Here is a 25,375-nt window from a genome sequence, read left to right on the forward strand (position 1 = left end):
CTGGTGCGGGGTAGACCAATAAGGCATTGTCTTTAAGACGTTTTGAGGCCACGCTATGAGACATTAGCCTGCTCTCCCACCCCTCTGGGGTCCACCCTCTCATCTTCAGCTTCCTCTCATCACCACTCCACTTATTACTCCTCATCCCTTTCTGTCCTCTAGTCTTCCACCCTCACCCCTTTCTGTCCTCTAGTCTTCCACCCTCATTCCTTTCTGTCCTCTAGTCTTCCACTCTTATCCCTTTCTGTCCTCTCTGTCCTCTAGTCTTCCACCCTTATCCCTTTCTGTCCTCTCTGTCCTCTAGTCTTCCACTCTTATCCCTTTCTGACCTCTAGTCTTCCACTCTCATCCCTTTCTGTCCTCTAGTCTTCCACCCTCATCCCTTTCTGTCCTCTAGTCTTCCACCCTCATCCCTTTCTGTCCTCTAGTCTTCCACTCTTATCCCTTTCTGACCTCTAGTCTTCCACTCTCATCCCTTTCTGTCCTCTAGTCTTCCACCCTCATCCCTTTCTGTCCTCTAGTCTTCCACCCTCATCCCTTTCTGTCCTCTAGTCTTCCACCCTCATCCCTTTCTGTCCTCTCTGTCCTCTAGTCTTCCACCCTTATCCCTTTCTGTCCTCTCTGTCCTCTAGTCTTCCACTCTTATCCCTTTCTGACCTCTAGTCTTCCACTCTCATCCCTTTCTGTCCTCTAGTCTTCCACCCTCATCCCTTTCTGTCCTCTAGTCTTCCACCCTCATTCCTTTCTGTCCTCTAGTCTTCCACCCTCATCCCTTTCTGTCCTCTAGTCTTCCACCCTTATCCCTTTCTGTCCTCTCTGTCCTCTAGTCTTCCACCCTTACCCCTTTCTGTCCTCTCTGTCCTCTAGTCTTCCACCCTTATCCCTTTCTGTCCTCTCATCTTCCATTCCTGGACATTAACCCACATCTTCCTCCTTCCCCTTTCATCCTCTTCTTTCTCAACTTCTATTTCTCCTCTGGTTCCCCCTTAATCTCCCCCTCTCCTCGCCCCGTCCACCTCTCCTCTTCCCATCCCCCTTTCCTCTCCTCATCCCCCTCTCTTTCACTTCCTTCTTTAGTCCTCAAAAGATGATCTGGAAAAGAACCAAACTAAAAAACCCTCTTCCACTACTAAACCCCAGACGTCAGGACTACTCCTGATGATTACTCCTCCACAACTAGCTGACAGACAGACAGTCTGTGTCACACATCACAGAGGATCTGCCTGTCTCACCTCTCTAAGAGGACTAATTTCACACACATCCCCTAGTCTCATACTACAGCTGACCCCTGACCTCTTACCCCGCCATGGCACCCCAGTACCCCACCGGGGGGTTATCCATCAGTCTGAGGGGGTCACAGCAGGGTAAGGGGACTTCATTGGGTAAGTCTCACATTCTACAGAGCTTCGTCAGGTGAGGTGAGCAGCCTTCATTGCGAAACTGAATGACTGACAGGTGTGTGAGCGTGTGTCTAGTAGGAGTAAAGTATGACTAAGAATGCACACTATTTGTAGGTGTGTTTGTTTTTGTCTGTGTCAGTGTGTAAATAGGTATCTGCGTGTCACACCACAAGTGTGTGTGTGTGTGTGTGTGTGAGTGTCCCTGTGAGTGTGTGTGTCCCTGTGAGTGTGTGTGTCCCTGTGAGTGTGTTAATCTGGTCTTAACACCTAGCCATCTACCTGCTCAGACATGGGTTAATTCTGCCCTAAGGCATTGTGGGTAATGACCGTTCGTCAACTGACACCTGAACTTTTCAGGACTACAATGGTAGCCACGGCAACCGTATCACGGAACCTGTCAAACCACCATGACAACGAGTGTCTGTCAGTCTGTCCAGGGGTTTATGTTTCAGTTCATATAGGGTTTAGCTATAGGGTAGACATCAGGGTTGGGGTCAATTCCTTTCAATTCAGTCAATTTAGGTATTAAACTAAAATACAATTTACTTCCTGAACTGAAATGCAATTGATCCCAACTCTACATAGGGTTTAGGAAGTACTGGACTAATAGGCCCAGTCACAGAGGTTAGCAGGTCCACTCATATAAAGACAATGGTATGGTAAAGACTGCAGGATTTTGTCTTGGTATAAAAGGGATAATTGTTTGGCATGGTGGTGTACTCTATCTCTCTGTGTGAACATAAAACCACATTTCCGCGTTCCTGAAGTGCAAGCTGGTTGAAACGTGAGTTTGCGGTTTCTAACGTTACTCAGAGCTCCTTTGCTTTGTGAGGTCGTTATGACGTGTCGCTGTTGCTATCCTGTCTGATTTAGAGCTGTCAATCACCTGTCAGCGTTGTCTGTCAGAAATTAAGAGCGAGAGAAAAATAGAAAGGAAAGAGAGAGAAGGACAGCATGAGAGAGAGAGACACCACTAGAAAGACAAACAGATGAATAGTTGAAGGTAGAGAAGGAGACACCACTAGAGAGATGAATAGTTGAAGGTAGAGAAGGAGAGACACCACTAGAGAGATGAATAGTTGAAGGTAGAGAAGGAGAGACACCACTAGAGAGATAGACAGATGAATAGTTAAAGGTAGAGAAGGAGAGACACCACTAGAGAGATAGACAGATGAATAGTTAAAGGTAGAGAAGGAGAGACACCACTAGAGAGATAGACAGATGAATAGTTAAAGGTAGAGAAGGAGAGACACCACTAGAGAGATGAATAGTTGAAGCTAGAGAAGGAGAGACACCACTAGAGAGATAGACAGATGAATAGTTGAAGGTGGAGAAGGAGAGACACCACTAGAGAGATAGACAGATGAATAGTTGAAGGTAGAGAAGGAGAGACACCACTAGAGAGATAGACAGATGAATAGTTGAAGCTGGAGAAGGAGAGACACCACTAGAGAGATAGACAGATGAATAGTTAAAGGTAGAGAAGGAGAGACACCACTAGAGAGATAGACAGATGAATAGTTGAAGGTGGAGAAGGAGAGACACCACTAGAGAGATAGACAGATGAATAGTTGAAGGTAGAGAAGGAGAGACACCACTAGAGAGATAGACAGATGAATAGTTGAAGGTGGAGAAGGAGAGACACCACTAGAGAGATAGACAGATGAATAGTTGAAGGTAGAGAAGGAGAGACACCACTAGAGAGATAGACAGATGAATAGTTGAAGCTGGAGAAGGAGAGACACCACTAGAGAGATAGACAGATGAATAGTTGAAGGTGGAGAAGGAGAGACACCACTAGAGAGATAGACAGATGAATAGTTAAAGGAGAGAGACGGAGGGAGAGAGAGCCAGAGATGCAGGTAGAGGTAGAGAAAGAGGCTGAGCTGCCGCCCGGGGTGGCCGTGTCCTGGAGTGATTAGTGGCTTGGTGTGGGACGTCACACAGGGCTGGGAGGGAATCTCATCGCTATCTCACATGCCAATCAACATCCCTCTGGGACAGTTGTCCAACAGGTCACAGCCACGCCGAGACACGCAGACGGAACGCAAAGGTAAACACACACGCACACACCTGGGGTGAGGCAGTGACTCAGCAGAAATGGCCGCCGTACCCCCACCATGCATTACCCAGAATGCCAAGCGCTAACACTCACAAGCCAATCACAGCATCGAGAGAGTGCAGAGCATTATGTAACAATGGGATACAACGGCTGATTGGCATCCATGCTGTATCACAACCGGCCGTGATTGGGAGTCCCAGAGCGGGGCACAATTGTCCCAGCGTCGGATGGGTTTGGCCGGTGTAGGCCGTCATTGTAAATAAGAATTTGTTCTTAACTGACTTGCCTAGTTAAATAAAGGTTAAATAAATGTTTGATTGGTTTGATGGGCGACTGTTGATGTCATGAGAGATACTCTGGAAATTCCCTCCACACACACACACAATACAGATCACCACCAGGGAATTTGATTGGCATTTCATATCGTGTGCTCGCTTATGTCAACATGTGTTGTAGCCAGTTTGACTTGACCTCTTTCCTCTCCCTCTCTTTCCTCTCCATGTCTTACTTTTATTAAGAGTGCTGCCTGTCATTCCCAAGACAAGCCCACACAAAGCCTGTCCTTCACAGACAGTATGCAGCAGTACAACATCACCCAATCCCACCGAGGCTCAGGGAAGAAGCCCAGCAGGGAGAAGCCCAGCAGGGAGAAGCCCAGCAGGGAGAAGCCCAGCAGGGAGAAGCCCAGCAGACATACAGCTCCACTAAGGAGGGGAATTAAAAGGCCATTCAGAATAACCACCTTGACTTTTATGGACCTTATAAATCTACACTGGAGAGGGCTTTTCAGAGGGGAGAAGAGGAGAGGAGGAAAGGGAGGAGAGAGGAGGAAGAGGGGGTGAGAGAGAGGGAGATGAGAGGGTGATAAAGAGTAGAGGGGTGACAAAGGGTAAAAGTATAAAGAGTGGAAGTCCCTCCTTTCCCTCTCTCCTCCTACCAGAGACGATAACTCCCTGATTAACCACTATAAGGCCAGAGTATGATAAGTTAATAATAAGATAATGATACAGTAATGAGGGACAATGATGAGTTTGACAGAGGAGAGGCCCTTCATCTGGAGAGAAGAGCCACTGAGTGATGGATTACAGTGAGGGAGAGTGAATCTGTGTGTGTGTGTGTGTGTGTGTGTGTGTGTGTGTGTGTGTGTGTGTGTGTGTGTGTGTGTGTGTGTGTGTGTGCGCGCGACGGATAAGGGCAAGGGCAAGAGGGGAGGGCATCTGCACTCAAGTACTTGGATTGGGGGGGTCTGAGGAGGGAGTAAAGCGAGGGAGGAGACAGACACAGAGAGAGGGGCTGGCTAGAGAAGCCAGAGGATCAGGGAGGGGTTGAATTAGCATAGTCAAACCTCTAATGTCAGAAGAGCTCAGTCAGGACACTGAATATCTACAATAGAGACTGAAAATGGTCAGTCTAGTGATGGTGGTGTGGTGTGTACCGATGCCGAAACAGAGCCGTCGCCGTGCTTGACAGAGTCCCAAGATTTACCTTAACACCTGCCAGACCCTGGTATAATTATCTCATTAGATGTACAGGCATATACACTGCACTATCCACACATTTCTTACTATATTAACTAAAGTTCTCAACAATAACAGGAAGTAGGTGTCATAGGGGCCTGATAAAGGTCCATAGTAACTAAAGTACTCAACAATAACAGGAAGTAGGTGTCATAGGGGCGTGATAAAGGTCCATAGTAACTAAAGTACTCAACAATAACAGGAAGTAGGCGTCATAGGGGCGTGATAAAGGTCCATAGTAACTAAAGTACTCAACAATAACAGGAAGTAGGTGTCATAGGGGCGGGATAAAGGTCCATAGTAACTAAAGTACTCAACAATAACAGGAAGTAGGTGTCATAGGGGCGGGATAAAGGTCCATAGTAACTAAAGTACTCAACAATAACAGGAAGTAGGTGTCATAGGGGCGGGATAAAGGTCCATAGTAACTAAAGTACTCTCCTGTTCATGAGCTGTTTCTTCTCTGGTACCTTTGAAGTTGCTCGGCAGTAGGTGTGACAACACTGGTGTATAATCTATAGTTTCACCTTTCTCATTGCCAACCGATAGCTGGAGAAAGTTAAGAGACTAGTGAAGCGAGGCTAACGCCAGAGACAATTCAAAATAACCATCAGCACTTACTGTGAGCCATGCTGTGGACAGGAAGAATGCAGAAGAAATTAAATGCAAAAGGTTTTAAATAAATCATTACTTCTGTTCTCAATGGAGATCTGTAATAAGTTAACACTTTCATTAAATTATAATATGCTTTGGCTGTTGAGATAAGGTGCTTTTTCTCTGCGTGTATGAGTATGTGCCTGAATGTGTATATTTCAAAGACAGCGTGTGTGAAAGACAGAGTGTGTGTGAAAGACAGAGTGTGTGTGAAAGACAGAGTGTGTGTGAAAGACAGAGTGTGTAAAAGACAGAGTGTGTAAAAGACAGTGTGTGTGAAAGACAGTGTGTGTGTGAAAGACAGTGTGTATGTGAAAGACAGAGTGTATGTGAAAGACAGTGTGTGTGAAAGACAGTGTGTGTGAAAGACAGTGTGTGTGTGAAAGACAGAGTGTGTGTGAAAGACAGAGTGTGTGTGAAAGACAGAGTGTGTGAAAGACAGAGTGTGTGAAAGACAGAGTGTGTGAAAGACAGAGTGTGTGAAAGACAGAGTGTGTGTGAAAGACGGAGTGTGTGAAAGACAGAGTGTGTGAAAGACAGAGTGTGTGAAAGACAGAGTGTGTGAAAGACAGAGTGTGTGAAAGACAGAGTGTGTGAAAGACAGAGTGTGTGAAAGACAGTGTGTGTGAAAGACAGAGTGTGTGAAAGACAGAGTGTGTGAAAGACAGAGTGTGTGAAAGACAGAGTGTGTGAAAGACAGAGTGTGTGAAAGACAGTGTGTGTGAAAGACAGTGTGTGTGAAAGACAGTGTGTGTGAAAGACAGTGTGTGTGTGAAAGACAGAGTGTGTGTGAAAGACGGAGTGTGTGAAAGACGGAGTGTGTGAAAGACGGAGTGTGTGAAAGACAGAGTGTGTGAAAGACAGAGTGTGTGAAAGACAGAGTGTGTGAAAGACAGTGTGTGTGAAAGACAGTGTGTGTGAAAGACGGTGTGTGTGAAAGACGGAGTGTGTGAAAGACGGAGTGTGTGAAAGACAGAGTGTGTGAAAGAGTATGAGAGAAAGCGTGTGAAAAGATAACAGGATATGACACTTGTTTGTTTGCTAGATTACGTAACCACACGCTCCAGTGGGTTGTCGTGGCGGCAGAGGCCTACCTCAATGGTGAACTGCTTCCTCTTGAGTTTGAAGGCCAGGTCCTTGTTGTCGGGCAGATCACACACCAGGCAGTTCAGATAGGGCAGCTGACGTACATCTAGCAGACCTGGGAGAGAGGAGGACAGAGGGAAACCAATTTGGATAAAGGACAAAGTACACATCATCCATGGGTGCATCTCAATAGTCAAAGTGGCTTCCTCAATTGTCTCCTTTCCTTTCTCTGGACTGATGTGGAAACAAAGTGGATTGTGAACAGGTTATACCTGGGAGGCATTCACCACCTTCCTTAAACCTATCTTATATTTTCAGATCAGATGAAGGCGTGGACATGGGAAGAGGAAGTCACTATAGATTATTCAGATGCACCCCTCATGCACCAAAGGAGTTGTAACCACCAGGTATGTGCCAGGCCCTCATAGACCTCCTATTAGGAGGGAGCTCAGGAGACAGGTTCCTTCGCCCTCCATGTTTCCCTCTCTCCTTTCTCCCTCCCTCACTCTATCCTCCCTTCTAATCAGGAGCTGCAAGATTCAGCACTTGAAGCACTCAGGCAAAATGTTGTGATTATACTCAAGTAATGAGGCAGAACAAGATAAACAGGGACTTCTATTCCAGGGGACAAACTAATTGAGTTCTTATTTCAGGAAGGAAGACCGGCAGGCTGGAATGACTGTGTGTGTGTGTGTGTGTGTGTGTGTGTGTGCGCGCTGTAGGGCTTGCTATACATAATATGTTGTAGATGGGAGGGGTGGTGGGCGAGAGGAATAAATAGGTTCACTTTTCATAGGAAGAGACCTTAAGAGATTCTCCCTCCCTCCGTAAAGTGACATTTCAGAAAACTGAAAAGCAGAGGCAGGGATGGTACAAAAGGAGAGGAGAGAATGAGAGCAAGAGAGAGTGAGAGAGAAAGAGAGAGAGAGGGGGGAATAGATGGAGAAAGAGAGGGGGATGGTGAGTTCTCTCCTCCGTGCACTTGGGTGATTTCCTATCGCCTGATTCGCTGTGACAGGCATCCCAGCATGCTTTGAGCAGCCCTGAACTGCTGCTACAAAACGCGCACACACAAACACACAATGAACACACATTTGCGAATTCTTAAACAGAGAATGTATATTTTGATATAGGTGAAATACTGCCAGTATAGTTAAATATCAGATCAACATCTTCCTAACAGAGAGATTCAACCCTCAGCTGGGTATTATATTGAACCGTATTATTGTGCGCTGGGTGAACACAAAGCAAAACAATAGCGATCAGTGGGACAGGTTAGGGACGTGGGTCGTGTCAGCATGTAAATTAACCATGGTGTTAGAGGAGAAACTAAAAGTAATTTAATCACTCTTCATCTGTCTCAACTAGTGCTGACTAACCAGACTGAGAGGAAAGTAGGTATAAACCAGAGGAAATTAGGAATAAACCAGAGGAGAGGGGGAATAAACTAGAGGAAAGGAGGAGGAGAGGGGGAATAAACCAGAGGAAAGGGGGAGAGGAGAGGGGGAACGAACCAGAGGAAAGAAGAAGGGGAATAAACCAGAGGAAAGGAGGAGAGGAGAGGGGGAACGAATCAGAGGAAAGGAGAAGGGGAATGAACCAGAGGAGAGGAGGAGAGGAGAGGGGGAATGAACCAGAGGAAAGGAGGAGAGGAGAAGGGGAATGAACCAGAGGAAAGGAGAAGGGGAATGAACCAGAGGAAAGGAGAAGAGGAGAAGGGGAACAAATCAGAGGAAAGGAGAAGGGGAATGAACCAGAGGAAAGGAGGAAAGGAGAAGGGGAATGAACCAGAGGAAAGGAGGAGAGGAGAAGGGGAATGAACCAGAGGAAAGGAGGAGAGGAGAAGGGGAATGAACCAGAGGAAAGGAGGAGAGGAGAAGGGGAATGAACCAGAGGAAAGGAGGAGAGGAGAAGGGGAATGAACCAGAGGAAAGGAGGAGAGGAGAAGGGGAATGAACCAGAGGAAAGGAGAAGGGGAACGAACCAGAGCAAAGGAGGAGAGGAGAAGGGGAACGAACCAGAGGAAAGGAGGAGAGGAGAAGGGGAATGAACCAGAGGAAAGGAGGAGAGGAGAAGGGGAATGAACCAGAGGAAAGGAGGAGAGGAGAAGGGGAACGAACCAGAGGAAAGGAGGAGAGGAGAAGGGGAATGAACCAGAGGAAAGGAGGAGAGGAGAAGGGGAATGAACCAGAGGAAAGGAGGAGAGGAGAAGGGGAATAAACCAGAGGAAAGGAGGAGAGGAATAAACCAGAGGAAAAGAGCAAGAGAGAAAGAGAGGCATGACTAAAAATACCTCCATCTCTTAAACTGACCTTTATGTGTGGGAGAGAGAGAGTGAGGGAGTGATGGAGAGAGGGAATGTGTGTATGAGAGAGAGAGAGTGTGAGGGAGTGATGGAGAGAGGGAATGTGTGTATGAGAGAGAGAGAGAGAGTGTGAGGGAGTGATGGAGAGAGGGAATGTGTGTATGAGAGAGAGAGAGTGTGAGGGAGTGATGGCGAGAGGGAATGTGTATATGAGAGAGGTTGTATATATATATATGTATATATGTATACCATCTATGGAGAGAGGAATGGACAGAGAAAAAGATGGAGAGAGTGATGGTAAAGAATATGGATTCCCCAGCGTTGGTCCACTCTGCTCTACACCAGGCCTCAGGGGTATATGGGACTGGGGTTGCATGTGTGTGGAGGGAGGGCGGGAGAGGGGAGCTCTGCTGGGGGGTGAGAGTGCGGCGTGGCAGCTGAATCCCCCCCGGCCTGTCTAGTGAGGAGCACGTCTGATTGAGCAGCAGCCCACTAACAGGCCCTGACAGCCTGGGCTGCCCTGTGAGGGGCCTGCCTGCCTAGCAGACCAGCCTCCCCACACACACACACACACACACACACACACACACACACACACACACACACACACACACACACACACACACACACACACACACACACACACACACACACACACACACACACACACACACACACACACACACACACACACACACACACACACACACACACACACACACACACAGCCAGTGCATAAGGACAAGAGGTGTGTGTGTGGGTTACCGTGGTAATCTTTGTACAGGGGGTTGGTCTCTCTCTCTGAGCCTCTGAAGGACTCTAGAGCGATGGCCGTGTCACACAACCTGGTTATATTGCCCATCAGAGCTCTGTTCTGTAGGAGAGAGAGAGATGGAGAGAAAGAGAGAGAGATGGAGAGTGAGGGCGAGGGAAAGAGATCACAGGTAATTGAAAACCTCCTGACGTCAGCGCTGAAATTAAATTAGGTCATCATTACCCGACTCAGGACTTCACTACCTGCCGATCGGGTGAGGGGCGATGTGGAGGGAGGGGCAGTTATTGAGGTCACATGGAGAAAGGTGTGGGGGGGTAGTTGTTGAGATCACATGGAGAAAGGTGTGGGGGGGTAGTTGTTGAGGTCACATGGAGAAAGGTGTGGGGGGGTAGTTGTTGAGGTCACATGGAGAAAGGTGTGGGGGGGTAGTTGTTGAGGTCACATGGAGAAAGGTGTGGGGGGGTAGTTGTTGAGGTCACATGGAGAAAGGTGTGGGGGGGTAGTTGATGAGGTCACATGGAGAAAGGTGTGGGGGGTAGTTGTTGAGTTACATGGAGAAAGGTGTGGGGGGGTAGTTGTTGAGGTCACATGGAGAAAGGCGTGGGGGGGGTAGTTGTTGAGGTCACATGGAGAAAGGTGTGGGGGGGTAGTTGTTGAGGTCACATGGAGAAAGGTGTGGGGGGTAGTTGTTGAGGTCACATGGAGAAAGGTGTGGGGGGGTAGTTGAGGTCACATGGAGAAAGGTGTGGGGGTGTTGAGGTCACATGGAGAAAGGTGTGGGGGTGAGTTGTTGAGGTCACATGGAGAAAGGTGTGGGGGGGTAGTTGTTGAGGACACATGGAGAAAGGTGTGGGGGGTAGTTGTTGAGGTCACATGGAGAAAGGTGTGGGGGGGTAGTTGTTGAGGTCACATGGAGAAAGGTGTGGGGGGGTAGTTGTTGAGGTCACATGGAGAAAGGTGTGGGGGGGTAGTTGTTGAGGTCACATGGAGAAAGGTGTGGGGGGGTAGTTGAGGTCACATGGAGAAAGGTGTGGGGGGGTAGTTGTTGAGAACACATGGAGAAAGGTGTGGGGGGGTAGTTGTTGAGGTCACATGGAGAAAGGTGTGGGGGGTAGTTGTTGAGGTCACATGGAGAAAGGTGTGGGGGGTAGTTGTTGAGGTCACATGGAGAAAGGTGTGGGGGGGTTGTTGAGGTCACATGGAGAAAGGTGTGGGGGGTAGTTGTTGAGGTCACATGGAGAAAGGTGTGGGGGGGGTAGTTGTTGAGGTCACATGGAGAAAGGTGTGGGGGGTAGTTGTTGAGGTCACATGGAGAAAGGTGTGGGGGGGTAGTTGTTGAGGTCACATGGAGAAAGGTGTGGGGGGGTAGTTGTTGAGGTCACATGGAGAAAGGTGTGGGGGGTAGTTGTTGAGGTCACATGGAGAAAGGTGTGGGGGGTAGTTGTTGAGGTCACATGGAGAAAGGTGTGGGGGGTAGTTGTTGAGGTCACATGGAGAAAGGTGTGGGGGGGGTTGTTGAGGTCACATGGAGAAAGGTGTGGGGGGTAGTTGTTGAGGTCACATGGAGAAAGGTGTGGGGGGGGGTAAAGGTAAACATTAGGTGCAACAGGGAGGAGATGCTGCATAATATCTTTGTACCACATAAACACACAAGTAGAGAGATGTGTATATGTACACTCATGCACAAAGACAAACACACACGCAACATGCACACAAGAACACAAACACACACACAGTTGAAGGAGTGAAGGGGAGAGGATCGCTCGAGGAGGAGGGCTCCCCCTGCTGGTCAGATCTCCCTCTGTTGTGACAGCAGAGAACGAGCAAGAGAGAGGATGGAGGGAGAGGGGGAGAGAGGGGGAGAAGAATGCAGGGAGAGAGGAATGCAGGGAAAGAGAGAGAGGGAGGGAGAGGGGAACGCAGGGAAAGAGGAACGCAGGGAGAGAGGAAGAGAGGGACGCAGGGAGAGAGGGACACAGAGAGAGGAAGAGGGAGAGAGGGACGCAGGGAGAGAGGGACACTGGGAGAGAGGAAGAGAGGGACACAGGGAGAGAGGAAGAGAGGGACACAGGGAGAGAGGAAGAGAGGGACACAGGGAGAGAGGGAGAGAGGAAGAGAGGGAGAGAGGGACACAGGGAGAGAGGGACGCAGGGAGAGACGGAGAGAGGAAGTGAGGGAGAGAGGGACGCAAGGAGAGAGGGAGAGAGGGACGCAGGAAGAGAGGAAGAGGGAGAGAGGGACGCAGGGAGAGAGGGACACAGGGAGAGAGGGACACAGGGAGAGAGGAAGAGGGAGAGAGAGACAGGGAGAGAGGGACACAGGGAGAGAGGAAGAGGGCGAGAGAGAGACAGGGAGAGAGGGACGCAGGGAGAGAGGGACGCAGGGAGAGAGGGAGAGAGGAAGAGAGGGAGAGAGAGACAGGGAGAGAGGGACACAGGGAGAGAGGAAGAGGGCGAGAGAGAGACAGGGAGAGAGGGACGCAGGGAGAGAGGGACGCAGGGAGAGAGGGAGAGAGGAAGAGAGGGAGAGAGGGACACAGGGGAGAGGGACGCAGGGAGAGAGGGAGAGAGGGAGAGAGGGACACGGGAGAGGGACGCAGGGAGAGAGGGAGAGGGAAGAGAGGGAGAGAGGAAGAGAGGGACGCAGGGAGAGGGAGAGAGGAAGAGGGAGAGAGGGACGCAGGAAGAGAGGAAGAGAGGGACGCAGGGAGAGAGGGACGCAGGGAGAGAGGGACGCAGGGAGAGAGGAACGCAGGGAGAGAGAGAGAGGAAGAGAGGGAGAGAGGGACGAGGAAGAGAGGAAGAGGGAGAGAGGGACACAGGGAGAGAGGGACACAGGGAGAGAGAGAGAGGAAGAGAGGGAGAGAGGGACGCAGGAAGAGAGGAAGAGGGAGAGAGGGACACAGGGAGAGAGGGACACAGGGAGAGAGGAAGAGGGAGAGAGAGAGAGAGACAGGGAGAGAGGGACGCAGGGAGAGAGGGATGCAGGGAGAGAGGGACGCAGGGAGAGAGGGAGAGATGGACACAGGGCAGAGGGACGCAGGGAGAGAGGGAGAGAGGAAGAGAGGGAGAGAGGAAGAGAGGAAGAGAGGGACGCAGGGAGAGGGAGAGAGGAAGAGGGAGACAGGAAGAGAGGGAGAGAGGAAGAGAGGGATGCAGGGAGAGAGGGACGCAGGGAGAGAGGAACGCAGGGAGAGAGGAAGGCAGGGAGAGAGGAACGCAGGGAGAGAGGAACGCAGGGAGAGAGGAGGGCAGGGAGAGAGGAACGCAGGGAGAGAGGAACGCAGGGAGAGAGGGAGAGAGGAAGAGAGGGAGAGAGGGAGAGAGGAAGAGAGGGAGAGAGGGACGCAGGAAGAGAGGAAGAGAGGAATGCAGGGAGAGAGGGAGAGGGGGACGAGGAAGAGAGGAACGCAGGGAGAGAGGGAGAGGGGGACACTGGGAGAGAGGAAGAGAGGGACGCAGGAAGAGAGGAACGCAGGAAGAGAGGAAGAGGGGGACACAGGGAGAGAGGGACACAGGGAGAGAGGGAGAGAGGAAGAGAGGAACGCAGGGAGAGAGGAAGAGGGGGACACAGGGAGAGAGGAAGAGGGGGACACAGGGAGAGGGAGAGTGGGACACAGGGAGAGAGGAAGAGCGGGACACAGGGAGAGAGGAAGAGCGGGACACAGGGAGAGAGGAAGAGGGGGACACAGGGAGAGAGGAAGAGGGGGACACAGGGAGAGAGGAAGAGGGGGACACAGGGAGAGAGGAAGAGGGGGACACAGGGAGAGAGGAAGAGGGGGGACACAGGGAGAGAGGAAGAGGGGGACACAGGGAGAGAGGAAGAGGGGGGACACAGGGAGAGAGGAAGAGGGGGACACAGGGAGAGAGGAAGAGGGGGACACAGGGAGAGGGGAAGAGGGGGACACAGGGAGAGGGGAAGAGCGGGACACAGGGAGAGAGGAAGAGCGGGACACAGGGAGAGAGGAAGAGCGGGACACAGGGAGAGAGGAAGAGGGGGACACAGGGAGAGAGGAAGAGCGGGACACAGGGAGAGAGGAAGAGGGGGACACAGGGAGAGAGGAAGAGCGGGACACAGGGAGAGAGGAAGAGGGGGACACAGGGAGAGAGGAAGAGGGGGACACAGGGAGAGAGGAAGAGGGGGACACAGGGAGAGAGGAAGAGCGGGACACAGGGAGAGAGGAAGAGGGGGACACAGGGAGAGAGGAAGAGCGGGACACAGGGAGAGAGGAAGAGGGGGACACAGGGAGAGAGGAAGAGCGGGACACAGGGAGAGAGGAAGAGGGGGACACAGGGAGAGAGGAAGAGCGGGACACAGGGAGAGAGGAAGAGCGGGACACAGGGAGAGAGGAAGAGGGGGACACAGGGAGAGAGGAAGAGGGGGACACAGGGAGAGAGGAAGAGCGGGACACAGGGAGAGAGGAAGAGGGGGACACAGGGAGAGAGGAAGAGGGGGACACAGGGAGAGAGGAAGAGGGGGACACAGGGAGAGAGGAAGAGGGGGGACACAGGGATAGAGGAAGAGGGGGACACAGGGAGAGAGGAAGAGGGGGACACAGGGAGAGAGGAAGAGGGGGACACAGGGAGAGAGGAAGAGCGGGACACAGGGAGAGAGGAAGAGGGGGACACAGGGAGAGAGGAAGAGCGGGACACAGGGAGAGAGGAAGAGGGGGACACAGGGAGAGAGGAAGAGCGGGACACAGGGAGAGAGGAAGAGGGGGACACAGGGAGAGAGGAAGAGCGGGACACAGGGAGAGAGGAAGAGGGGGACACAGGGAGAGAGGAAGAGGGGGACACAGGGAGAGAGGAAGAGCGGGACACAGGGAGAGAGGAAGAGGGGGACACAGGGAGGGAGGAAGAGCGGGACACAGGGAGAGAGGAAGAGGGGGACACAGGGAGAGAGGAAGAGCGGGACACAGGGAGAGAGGAAGAGGGGGACACAGGGAGAGAGGAAGAGCGGGACACAGGGAGAGAGGAAGAGCGGGACACAGGGAGAGAGGAAGAGGGGGACACAGGGAGAGAGGAAGAGGGGGACACAGGGAGAGAGGAAGAGGGGGGACACAGGGAGAGAGGAAGAGGGGGACACAGGGAGAGAGGAAGAGCGGGACACAGGGAGAGAGGAAGAGCGGGACACAGGGAGAGAGGAAGAGGGGGACACAGGGAGAGAGGAAGAGCGGGACACAGGGAGAGGGGAAGAGCGGGACACAGGGAGAGAGGAAGAGGGGGACACAGGGAGAGAGGAAGAGCGGGACACAGGGAGAGAGGAAGAGCGGGACACAGGGAGAGAGGAAGAGCGGGACACAGGGAGAGAGGAAGAGGGGGACACAGGGAGAGAGGAAGAGGGGGACACAGGGAGAGAGGAAGAGGGGGACACAGGGAGAGAGGAAGAGCGGGGACACAGGGAGAGAGGAAGAGGGGGACACAGGGAGAGAGGAAGAGGGGGACACAGGGAGAGAGGAAGAGGGGGACACAGGGAGAGAGGAAGAGCGGGACACAGGGATGGCGGGAGTCTTCTATTATTCATCTCCTCAGCCTCTTAAATCATGAACATCCTCCTCTCTGTGTTGGCTGCCTGCCACCGCCTGATGCCTTCCTGTCTTATCATCCTTTCTTGTTGTCCATCCTTTTCACTTGTGTTCTACTTTTAAAGTATGCATGTCCCCCCAGCCAGGCCTCAGAGCACTTAAAGGACTGAGGTCAGTCACACACAGAAATTAAACCCGGGGTGAGCAAAATTATTTAGCACACATTATAATTGTACTGTTTAGAGGGGTGGGCCACCAATAGTGTGTGTGTGGTCTGTGATTTTAGGATGGCCAACTGAATGAACATCCTGTCTGTCTCCTCACTGTCCGATCTGCCACGTCAGCTTCTCCTTCACATTCAGGTAACTGCCAAAATAAAGGAAACACCAATCTAAAGTATCTTAATAAGGCATTGGGCCACCATGAGCCACCAGAACAACTTCAATGAGCCATGGCATAGATTCTACAAGTCTCTGGAAGTCTATTGGAGGGATGCGGCAACATTCTTTCGCGATCAATTTCATAATTTGGGGTTTTGTTGATGGAAAATACGGTCTCAGACACGGCTCCAAAATCTCCCATAAGTATTCAACTGGGTTGAGATCTGGTGACACACCCTTTAAACCCCCTATGCTCCTTTGAGACCTCTCTTTCAAAGTCACTGAGATCTCTTCTTCTAGCCATAGTAGCCAAAATAACAGGCAACTGGGAATTTTTATACATGACCCTAAGCATGATGGGATGTTAATTGCTTAATTAACTCAAGAACCACATCTGTGTGGAAGCACCTGCTTTCAATATACAGTCGTGGCCAAAAGTTTTGAGAATGACAAATATAAATTTTCACAAAGTCTGCTGCCTCAGTTTGTAGGATGGCAATTTGCATATGTTCCAGAATGTTATAAAGAGTGATCAGATGAATTGCAATTAATTGCAAAGTCCATATTTGCCATGCAAATAAACTGAATCCCCCAAAAGACATTTCCACTGCATTTCAGCCCTGCCACAAAAGGACCAGCTGACATCATGTCAGTGATTCTCTCATTAACACAGGTGTGAGTGTTGACGAGGACAAGGCTGGAGATCACTCTGTCATGCTGATTGAGTTCGAATAGCAGACTGGAAGCTTCAAAAGGAGGGTGGTGCTTGGAATCATTGTTCTTCCTCTGTCAACCATGGTTACCTGCAGGGAAACACGTGCCGTCATCATTGCTTTGCAGAAAAAGGGCTTCACAGGCAAGGATATTGCTGCCAGTAAGATAGCATATAGGATCATCAATAACTTCAAGGAGAGCGGTTCAATTGTTGTGAAGGCGGCTTCAGGGCGCCCAAGAAAGTCCAGCAAGCGCCAGGACCATCTCCTAAAGTTGATTCAGCTGTGGGATCGGGGCACCACCAGTACAGAGCTTGCTCAGGAATGGCAGCAGGCAGGTGTGAGTGCATCTGCACGCACAGTGAGGCGAAGACTTTTGGAGGATGGCCTGGTGTCAAGAAAGGCAGCAAAGAAGCCACTTCTCTCCAGGAAAAACATCAGGGACAGACTGATATTCTGCAAAAGGTACAGGGATTGGACTGCTGAGGACTGGGGTAGTCATGTTCTCTGATGGGATCCCCTTTCCGATTATTTGGGGAATCTGGAAAAAAAGCTTGTCCGGAGAAGACTAGGTGAGCGCTCCCATCAGTCCTGTGTCATGCCAACAGTAAAGCATCCTGAGACCATTCATGTGTGGGGTTGCTTCTCAGCCAAGGGAGTGGGCTCACTCACAATTTTGCCTAAGAACACAGCCATGAATAAAGAATGGTACCAACACATCCTCCGAGAGCAACCTCTCCCAACCATCCAGGAACAGTTTGGTGATGAACAAGGTCTTTTCCAGCATGATGGAGCACCTTGCCATAAGGCAAAAGTGATAACTAAGTGGCTCGGGGAACAAAACATCAACATTTTGGGTCCATGGCCAGGAAACTCCCCAGACCTTAATCCCATTGAGAACTTGTGGTCAACCCTCAAGAGGCGGGTAGACAAACAAAAACCCACAAATTCTGACAAACTCCAAGCATTGATTATGCAAGAATGGGCTGCCATCAGTCAGGATGTGGCCCAGAAGTTAATTGACAGCATGCCAGGGCGGATTGCAGAGGTCTTGAAAAAGAAGGGTCAACACTGCAAATATTGACTCTTTGCATCAACTTCATGTAATTGTCAATAAAAGCCTTTGACACTTATGAAATGCTTGTAATTATACTTCAGTATTCCATAGTAACATCTGACAGAAATATCTAAAGACACTGAAGCAGCAAACTTTGTGGAAATTAATATTTGTGTCATTGTCAAAACTTTTGGCCACGACTGTACTATGAATGCCTCATTTACTCAAGTGTTTCCCTGATTTTGGCAGTTACCTGTAGGTCATCAGGCAACATATCACAATCAATAAACCAAATGCCGATTTATTGCCGCTTCAATGCAGTTATCCTTTTCCCTATATACAGTGCATTGACATAGGTGCATTCAAATGTGTCTGTGTCCACTTGTTTGTACAAATGTATTAGGTGCTGCATGAATGTGTTTACTTCATGTTGTGTATGAGCCTGAGAGTGTAGGTGTTAGACTATGTGTATGTGTGTGTGTTAACACAAATATTGGTCTGTGTTATGTAGTAAACAGTAGTATGTTAATCAGTTGCGAATTGAACACGTAAATCTCGATGGGGCAACCTTTTTTTTATGCATGCCAACAAACAACACTAAATACATTAATTGCACTACAATGGTGACAAAACGGTGCTCACAAACTGTTAGGGCCTACATAAAGCTGTCCCAACAGCAGAGTCCCAACAGCAGTCCCAACACCTTACCACTGCTACACCTGGCTATCAGCAGAGCCTTGTCTGGCAGAAAAACAGTTCATTCAGCCTCATGTATTGCCTTTTAAAAAAACATAGCTGACTTGCTTAAACAAATGTGGTTTCTACTGACAATTGATATGTACAAACTATGGCATAAGGGGAGGACAAGCTGATAAGAGGCAATCTAATTTCGATTAAGACATTAATGAGCGAGCGACGACGGACGTAGTCAATATAACTATTTGTTCAGCACTTTTGAAATGTACAGCGACAGAATTGAGAACACGAGCCGTTCTTACAGTATTGTCCCTGTAAAACAAGTCAGAATCGTAGGATAAATAAAGGGGGCATATAAGCAGACAATGAAAGCTCTTACAATATTCAATGATAACATCTCTCTAACACAGGCTATAGGCTACATGTGCACCAGAAAGTCAGAACAGTAGGCGACATTAGGAGGGGAAACGGGACCAAATTATTAGGGTGAGGCAGATGGGCTACTAACAACACGACATACAATTAGTATTACTTTCTTAGCTACATATCTCCCTGGCATATTACATAATTTATAGAGCAGCATACAAGACATTTTTGGACTCACCTTGTTGTGCTGTGCTCACTTGAACAGGAAGGTGGCGCGGCGGCCCTTCATGAGCAAAGTTTGTTATCAAACTTTGTCATCAAATTCTGGCATTCTCTGGATTTATGGTGCTTTCAAGACAATTGGGGTTGAATCATGATGACGTCAGTGACCTTCAGGTCGGAGCTCTAGAAAGAGGCCAGAGTTCCCGACTTGCAATTCTGAGTTGGATGACCGTTCAACATGTATTTTCCCAGTCTGAGCTTGTTTTTTTCAGAGTTCGCAGTTGTCTTGAATTCACAAAAATCACATTTCACAGTTCTGAGATTCCAGTTGTTTTGAGCGAGGCAGAAGTCATGCTGGACTGACACCATGGCCAATGCTGAATGTTTATCTTTTTAAGCTTGGAAAAGAGACCCTTAAACCCAGACTTAGGACCACACACCCACCCCACTGAACAGCAGGCTAGTGACAGGCTAGATTGTCAACTTCATTCATGATGACTGCTAGCCTGCTAGCTAAGATTTTGTCCAATCAAAGCTGCTGTAGATAGTTGAAGTACATCTAAATACATCTAAAGTCAATTCCTGACATTTAATACTAGCAAATATCCCCTGTCTTAGGTCAAATAGGATCACCACTTTATTTTAAGAATGTGAAATGTCAGAATAATAGTAGAGAGAATGATTTATTTCAGCTTTTATTTCTTTCATCACATTCCCAGTGGGTCAGAAGTTTACATACACTCAATTAGTATTTGGTAGTATTGCCTTTAAATTGTTTAACTTGGGTCAAGCATTTCAGGGAAGCCTTCCACAAGCTTCCCACAATAAGTTGGGTGAATTTTGGCCCATTCCTCCTGACAGAGCTGGTGTAACTGAGTCAGGTTTTTTAGGCCTCCTTGCACACATACACTTTTTCAGTTCTGCCCACACATTTTCTATAGCATTGAGGTCAGGGCTTTGTGATGTCCACTCCAATACCTTGAATTTGTTGTCCTTAAGCCATATCTTTGGAAGTATGCTTGGGGTCATTGTCCATTTGGAAGACCCATTTGTGACCACGCTTTAACGTCCTGACTGATGTCTTGAGATGTTGCTTCAATATATTCACTTAATTTTCCTCCCTCATGATGCCATCTATTTTGTGAAGTGCACCAGTCCCTCCTGCAGCAAAGCACCCCCACAACATGATGCTGCCACCCCCGTGCTTCACGGTTGGGATGGTGTTCTTCAGCTTGCAAGCGTCCCCCTTTTTCCTCCAAACATAACGATGGTCATTATGGCCAAACTGTTCTATTTTTGCTTCATCAGACCAGAGGACATTTCTCTAAAAAGTACGATCTTTGTCCCTGTGTGCAGTTGCAAACCATAGTCTGGCTTTTTTATGGCGGTTTTGGAGCAGTGGCTTCTTCCTTGCTGAGCGGCCTTTCAGGTTATGTCGATATAGGACTCGTTTTACTGTGGATATAGATACTTTTGTACCTGTTTCCTCCAGCATCTTCACAAGGTCCTTTGCTGTTGATCTGGGATTGATTTGCACTTTTTGCGCCAAAGTACATTCATCTCTAGGGGACGAACGAGTCTCCTTCCTAAGCGATATGACAGCTGTGTGGTCCCATGGTGTTTATACTTGCGTACTATTGTTTGTACAGATGAACGTGGTACCTTCAGGCGTTTGGAAATTTCTCCCAAGGATGAACCAGATTGAGGTCTTGGCTGATTTCTTTAGATTTTCCCATGATGTCAAGCAAAGAGGCACTGAGTTTGAAGGTAGGCCTTGAAATACATCCACAGGTACACCTCCAATTGACTCAAATGATGTCAATTAGCCTATAAGAAGCTTCTAAGGCCATGACATAATTTTCTGGAATTTTACAAGCTGTTTAAAAGGCACAGTCAACTTAGTGTATGTAAACTTCTGACCCACTGGAATTGTGATACAGTGAGTTATAAGTGAAATAATCTGTCTGTAAACAATTGTTGGAAGAATTACTTGTGTCATGCACAAAGTAGATGTCCTAACCGACTTGCCAAACCTATAGTTTGTTAACAAGAAATTTGTGGAGTGGTTGAAAATCGAGTTTTAATGACTCCAACCTAAGTGTATGTACATTTACGACTTCAACTGTATGCGATTTGACGTAATTTTATCTGTAGCCAATGACCTTAAATCTCCTTGGATGGGCACTTCTAATGTAACTCTAAGGTAGCACCCAAGGGGCATGAATTTTCGAGCTCTACCCTTAGATTTGGCGGTGACGTAGTGTCCCCATGAGTGACAGAACACTGAGCCAATCACGGCGCAACTAGAGAACATTACCAACCCCTATGTTCTGTATTTTCCACTGGCTGCCCCGCCACCACAGAAAGCACTGAGCTAGGCTGAAACACCTGCATTTTGGAGCTGGCTTACTCAAGAGACAGAGACCAAGTTTGTATGCGGTTTTATTAACTCAATAATTATTAAACATTTTTACATTTTTTCCAAACTGATATGTGACACGTATTAATGTCAACATTACACGCAAAACATGCGTCCCCCCAAAAATAATATATATTATTATTATTTTTAGCTAGAAAGGTAGGGATCAAAACTAGTGGGGCTCTGAATGACAGGTGTGTGTAATGAGCAAGGGGACCGAGGTCCTGATTAAAGTTTCAGGTGGACTGTGGCACTGGGTGGTGTGAGGAGGCTTTCTGTGCATCACTCTTCCTCCCTGGGTGTTTAATAATGGATAGAGCGGCCAGTGTAGCCCAACTAATCCCACTGCTGCCAGTCTAGACTGTCTGTGGCTGAGAGAGACCAGACTAACCAACGAGCCCCACACTGCTGCCAGTCTAGACTGTCTGTGGCTGAGAGAGACCAGACTAACCAACGAGCCCCACACTGCTGCCAGTCTAGACTGTCTGTGGCTGAGAGAGACCAGACTAACCAACTAGCTAAATACAGCTTCCTCTATCACAGTCACATGATGCTATACCTCCAAAATCATGTGGTTGTTACAGGGTGGAGGGGGATAGAGAATCAGACCAGAGACGGACAGTCAGTGGTCACTCCCATCAGAGAAGGCATCGTTGTCCATACTACCTCTCAGGACAGGGTTAAGGGGTACCGGGTAGGGCCGGGAACATACCATTATCACAATTCTTGTTAGTATTGTGGCAAGGAAACGAAACACAAAGTGGATTTAACTTCTTTAGGAAAACAGCCCAAATGTTGGAAACAAAACCTCATTATGATGTCATCTAGAGTCCCATGTATTTATGTTCCAAGCTATAGCACACAATATTTACATACAGCAGGTTTTTAAAGCACCAAAGAGTTTGGTCTGCTTCGTGTTTGAATTTCTGCCATGTAAAAAATATTTTGGTGCGATCTTCCAAATGCCTGTCTCTCAAGAATCAAGGTAAAAAAACAACAACTGTTTTTATGAGCGTTTCGTCTTTTTGGCTTTGTGTCCTTTGCTCCTTCTGTGCTGTGTTCACTGTTCCCCTTCCCCCTGGCACACAGACACCAAGCCCTTTCCCCTTGGCACACAGACACCAAGCCCTTTCCCCCTGGCACACAGACACCAAGCCCTTCCCCCTGGCACACAGACACCAAGCCCTTTCCCCCTGGCACACAGACACCATGCCCTTTCCCCCTGGCACACAGACACCAAGCCCTTTCCCCTGGCACACAGACACCATGCCCTTTCCCCCTGGCACACAGACACCATGCCCTTTCCCCTGGCACACAGACACCAAGCCCTTCCCCTGGCACACAGACACCAAGCCCTTCCCCCTGGCACACAGACACCAAGCCCTTTCCCCCTGGCACACAGACACCATGCCCTTTCCCCCTGGCACACAGACACCATGCCCTTTCCCCTGGCACACAGACACCATGCCCTTTCCCCTGGCACACAGACACCATGCCCTTTCCCCTGGCACACAGACACCATGCCCTTTCCCCTGGCACACAGACACCAAGCCCTTCCCCCTGGCACACAGACACCAAGCCCTTCCCCTGGCACACAGACACCAAGCCCTTTCCCCTGGCACACAGACACCATGCCCTTTCCCCTGGCACACAGACACCATGCCCTTTCCCCTGGCACACAGACACCGTGCCCCTTCCCCTGGCACACAGACACCGTGCCCCTTCCCCCTGGCACACAGACACCAAGCCCCTTCCCCCTGGCACACAGACACCAAGCCCCTTCCACCAAGCCCCTTCCCCTGGCACACAGACACCGTTCCCTTTTCCCCTGGCACACAGACACCAAGCCCCTTCCCCTGGCACACAGACACCGTGCCCCTTCCCCTGGCACACAGACACCAAGCCCCTTCCCCCTGTCACACAGACACCAAGCCTCTTCCCCCTGGCACACAGACACCAAGCCCCTTCCCCTGGCACACAGACACCAAGCCCCTTCCACCAAGCCCCTTCCCCTGGCACACAGACACCAAGCCTCTTCTACCAAGCCCCTTCCCCCTGGCACACAGACACCAAGCCCCTTCCCCCTGGCACACAGACATCAAGCCCCTTCCCCCTGGCACACAGACACCAAGCCCCTTCCCCCGGCACACAGACACCAAGCCCCTTCCCCTGGCACACAGACACCGTGCCCCTTCCCCTGGCACACAGACACCAAGCCCCTTCCGCCTGGCACACAGACACCAAGCCCCTTCCCCTGCCACTCACAACAAAGAAGAAAGATCATCTTCTTGCCCTCTGACAACAAGCAGTTTCAACTATCTATATGCATTTGAGGTTTGGTCCACCAGAATCAGTAGATTCCCCTTCTAACGATCCCCTTTTAATGTCTCAACTCCCAAAATGTAGAACAGACCCTACTAAAACAAGTGTATCAATGAACATGATCATGGAAAATGTATGCGCAGTTTCTGTTGTGCGAAGCATTGCGGTAGCACACACATCTAGCTAGCTAGCGTTCAAGTCTGTGTTTTATAAAATGTGCAATAAGCAAAAAAAGACGCAGTTATATCAGAAATTGCCAACTCGTTCTCATTCTGAGAAATAAGCATCATCTTATCCAGGAAGGCCACTTGATTTGAACATGTAAACAAAGTGAACAGGCTATGTGGTTAAAACAGACAGACAGGAGGGTGTATTCATAACTGTTCAACTGTTCTACCTTGTTAGCAAACAAACTGATCCTAGTTGGCTAGACTTTAAATATAAAGATTAGCTGGCTACTCACTAGCATGTGGTGCTTGATAGATAGGTCTCATAAATAGTGTTAATCTTCTATAATGTCTGCTACCAGAAGTTAGTTCATTACTACTGGATGTGCATTATGCCTGGTTCTGGTTACATTTGGAACAAAAAGGGCATTTTCATAGACAGACTTGAAAGACAGATCAGCGATTATTGGGTTAAACTACATTGATCAAATAAAGGTTAAACTACATTGATCAAATAATTAAATTATTAGTGGGTCTTATGGTTGCGGAAGGCTTATATTTAGCCTAGATATAATTTTATAAGCCCTGAATTCATTACATTATTGAAATGCACATTATTGACTGTTTGAAATGCAGTGTATTTGACCTGAAATTGTGCAACAAAGCTTATTTACAGAAAACGTTAAAAAAATATACTGTATATCAGGAAATCGCCCATAAATTAGAAATAAAATAAAATAAAATAAATGAAGATATGATTTTTAGGCCATATCGCCCAGCCCTACATCAGATCGGTCTGGATGTCTGTTCTAGTGAGTGTGTTTCTTTGGCTGAGTTTCTGGGAGAGCCACCGTCTGCCATATGTCCCAGCAGATGACTCTACCACCTCCACACTGAGGGTCCAGAGTAAGGACACACACACACACACACACACACACACACACACACACACACACACACACACACACACACACACACACACACACACACACACACACACAAAGTAGTCAAACTTAGGCAGGAAATGCCAACAACGAACAGTGAGCAATCGTATAAAAAACGAATAATGAAAGATGAGCATTGTAAGTTTGAAGTGTGGGAGAGGTGAAAAAATTATCGTTATCGATCAATAATGACAAACCTCCTGGCACTGAGGATGGTAGCTGACTCTATAGCCACTCCTATCTGTCATATTTTTAATCTGAGCCTAGAGGAAAGTCTTTGTCCTCAGGCCTGGAGGGAAGCCAAAGTCATTCCGCTACCCAACAGTGGTAAAGTGGCCTTTACTGGTTCTAACAGCAGACCTATCAGCTTGCTGCCAGCTCTTAGCAAACTGTTGAAAAAATTATGTTTGACCAAATACAATGCTATTTCTCTGTAAACAAATGAACAACAGACTTTCAGCATGCTTATAGAGAAGGGCACTCAACATGTACTGCACTGACACAAATGATGATTGGTTGAAAGACATTGATAATAACAAAATTGTGGGAGCTGTACTGTTAGATTTCAGTGTGGCCTTTGATATTATTGACCATTACCTATGGTTGAGAAAACATATGTGTTATTTCTTTTCAACTTCCATATCGTGGATTCAGAGCTATCTAATTTAACTCAGAGGGTTTTCTTTAATGGAAGCTTCTCGAATGTCAAACATGTAAAGTGTGGTGTACTGCAGGGCAGCTCTCTAGGCCCTTTACTCTTATCTAT

At 48.7% G+C, this 25,375-nt stretch overlaps 1 long non-coding RNA gene across 5 annotated transcripts in view; it reads right to left on the bottom strand.

Moving 5' to 3' along the window:
• LOC106562399 (elongator complex protein 4) overlaps positions 1 to 25,375 on the bottom strand; it is a 172,333-nt gene that overhangs the window by 84,034 nt on the left and 62,924 nt on the right. For all 5 annotated transcript variants that reach the window (XR_006762281.1, XR_006762278.1, XR_006762277.1 and 2 more), the window contains exons 8-9: positions 9,790 to 9,898; positions 6,728 to 6,834 (exon numbers count right to left, since the gene is read on the bottom strand). This is a non-coding gene — a long non-coding RNA (elongator complex protein 4). The remainder of the gene's footprint in view (positions 1 to 6,727; positions 6,835 to 9,789; positions 9,899 to 25,375) is intronic.

This window comes from Salmo salar, chromosome ssa26 (genome assembly GCF_905237065.1).
Source record: "Salmo salar chromosome ssa26, Ssal_v3.1, whole genome shotgun sequence".
Taxonomy (NCBI): domain Eukaryota; kingdom Metazoa; phylum Chordata; class Actinopteri; order Salmoniformes; family Salmonidae; genus Salmo; species Salmo salar.